Source organism: Otolemur garnettii, unplaced genomic scaffold (assembly GCF_000181295.1).
Source record: "Otolemur garnettii isolate 467f Iridium unplaced genomic scaffold, OtoGar3 scaffold00072, whole genome shotgun sequence".
Taxonomy (NCBI): domain Eukaryota; kingdom Metazoa; phylum Chordata; class Mammalia; order Primates; family Galagidae; genus Otolemur; species Otolemur garnettii.
The window spans coordinates 6,502,589-6,505,640 of record NW_003852467.1 but is presented as its reverse complement, the minus strand read 5'-3'; positions in this window follow the sequence as shown (position 1 = coordinate 6,505,640).

Genomic DNA, 3,052 nt, shown 5'->3' with positions numbered 1-3,052 from the left:
TACCAAAAAAAACAACAACAACAAAGACACATTCTCACCTTGTCGTCCTCAGTAGAGTGTTGTGGCATCATACATCTCACAGCAACCTCCAACTCCTGGGCTTAAGTGATTCTCTTGCCTCAGCCTCCCAAGTAGCTGGGACTACAGATGTCCACCACAATGCCTGGCTATTTTTTGGTTGCAGTTTGGCTGGGGCTGGGTTTGAACCTGCCACCCTTAGTATATGGGCCAGTGTCTTAGTGAGCCACAGGTGCCGCCTGGCACCCAGCTATATTTTTGTTGCCATTTGGCTGGGGCTGAGTTCAAACCTGCCACCCTTGGTATATGGGGCCAGCTCCCTACTCACTGACCCATAGGCACCGCCCTTAATTATGTTTATTAAGAACAAAGAAATGGCTTCCCTTTCCTGGCTTCAAAGGCTACAATATTCCTGTGGGATTTTCACCATTGGATGATACATGGCCTCATACATGGCCACTAATTAGTTTTCTATTGTTGCTGGAACAAATGACCACAGATTTAGTGGCTTAAAGATATAAATGTATTATCTTACAGATCTAGTGGTCAGGGTCTCATTGGGCTAAAATACAGTTTCACCGAGGGCTGTGTTCTTTCCAAGACAGAATCTGTTCCCTGCCTTTTCCAAGTGCTAGAGGTGGCCTGCATTCCTTGGCTCATGGCCCCTTCCTCCATCTTCAAAGCCAGCAATTGCATCATCCAGCCTCAGCTTCTTCTCTGACTTTGATCCTCTGCCTCCCTCTTGTGGTTACTTTGGGCCTACCTAGGTAATCCAGGCTAATCTTACCATCTCTGTAATGTAATTAAATCCACAAAGTCTTTTTTGCCTTACAGGTTTTGGAGATTAGTGATAGGACCCAATGTAGGACCCACCTAAATAGAACCGACCTGCACAAAAAAGAGTGAATGTACCAATCCCTACCCCACCCCACCCTTTAAATTCCCATCCACCTTAACCCACATGCTGACTCCTTTCTCTGACTCAGCTCACTTGCACCCTGGTAGAATAAAGGCCAGGTTGTGCACACAGAATCCGGACTCTGATTTCCTTTTGTTCACGTTTTGAAATAATCTTTTATTTTCAATCTTTGATCTCTCAATTAGGACACAGATATCTCAGTGGGTGGCAGAGGCAGTATTCTCACTACCACAGACACTTAAGAATTAGCTGCAACATTTTAAATTTCTAATTATTTCTTACCAAGAATGATTATGCTTGTTCACTCTTGTCATCCTGGGTTAGTATTGTTAGAAGCCAAAATTGGAGGATCTGCTTTTTCAGTGAAAGAATATTTCATTTTATTTTTAAATTTAATTTGATATTAATTTTTGAGACAGAGTCTCACTCTGTTTCCCCAGGCTAGAGTGCCATGGCGTCAGCCTAGCTCACAGCAACCTCAAACTCCTGGGTTCAAGTGATCCTCTTGCCTTAGCCTCCTGAGTAGCTGGGACTATAGGTGCCCACCACTATGCCTGGTTAGTTTTTCTATTTTTAGTAGAGACAGGTTCTCACTCTTGCTCAGGCTGGTCTCTAACTCCTAATCAAAACAACCCACCAGCCTTCCAGAGTGCAGGAGTAAGCCACCCTGCCCAGCCCTTTTCAGTGAAAGAATATGTTAATTATTGAAAGATGCACTTCCTCTGTTAGGTATCTCTTGGTTATATTGTTGAAATGCATTTTTTTTTTTTTTGAAACAGAGTCTTACTATGTCACCCTCAGTAGAGTGCTGTGACGTCACAGCTCACAGCAACTTCTAACTCTTGGGCTTAAGTGATTCTCTTGCCTCAGCCTCCCAAGTAGCTGGGACTACAGGTGCCTGCCACAATGCCTGGGTATTTTTTTGTTGCAATTGTCATTATTTAGCAGGCCCAGGCTGGGTTCAACCTGCCTGCCTCAGTATATGTAGCCAGCACCCCAAACACTGAGCTATGGGTGCTGAGCCCTGTTGAAATGCTATTTAAAAAGGGGGGGGAGGGTTTGCTCTGAAATATAGTTGTGGCAAGTTTGATACTTTTGAATTGAGAAAGACAAATCCTTAGAGTTTAGATTAGGGGAAAGGTCTGTATGTTCTGTCCCATGTGTGTCCCTTTCATCCAGTGGTTCTCAATTCCTTCCTCTAGGGGACATTTAGGTTGTTGATGACTGGAGGCGGGTGGGTGTTACTGGTATCTAGGGATTAGAGGCCCAGGAAGTAGCCAAGCATCGTACTGAAGGGACTAAGGAAATTTCACCCCAAAATATGACTCCTTGGTATAAAGAATATTTTGAATTAAAGGCCATTCATGCTCAGAAAGCATCGGAAGAGACCTTTCTTCTATCTACATAAAACCTGTAACCTGATTGGGAATCAAAGGGGGCTGCTGACTTCCTTTTTACATGCTAACAGACTTGGCCCCAAGTCATTTAAAACACAATACCTGTCTGTCAGGTTAATTTACAGGTCAATCTGTTTCCTCCCAGCTACACACACCCCCACCCCCAGCAACCACTTGCACCCATACTTTCCACATTCTCCGGGCTGGAACTGCTTCTCCCGTTTGATTCAAACTGACCAATGAAAAAGGTACCCGTGGACTGGAACTTTTTGACTGGAGATAAAAAGGGAAAGACCGAGCCAGTCAGGGAGGAAAGTTTTGAGATTTTTACATTAGCCATATCTCCGTGGGCTGTATACAAACCATTTTCCTCTTAAATACAGTGTTTGGGTGTTCATTCTCTCCACTGGGCCTCGTCTTCCTGCAACACCCCCTCGCTCATGGTATTTGGAAATAAACCTTTCTCTTACTAATTTGCCGTAATTGTGAGTTGATCTTTCAGCGAACCAGCTAAGGGAAAAGGGCAGGTTTTGTCTGATCCTTATAGTACAATGCATGGAACAGCCCTCTCCATCCCTATTCCTACAAGAGAGTTTATCCCACCCCAAAATATTCCACCTCAGTAGTACTAAGGCTAGAAAATTCTGCTCTAGTGAGTATCCCAATTTTTCTCTCCTGATGATAATTATTTCCTGTATCTTTTTTTTTTTTTTTTTTT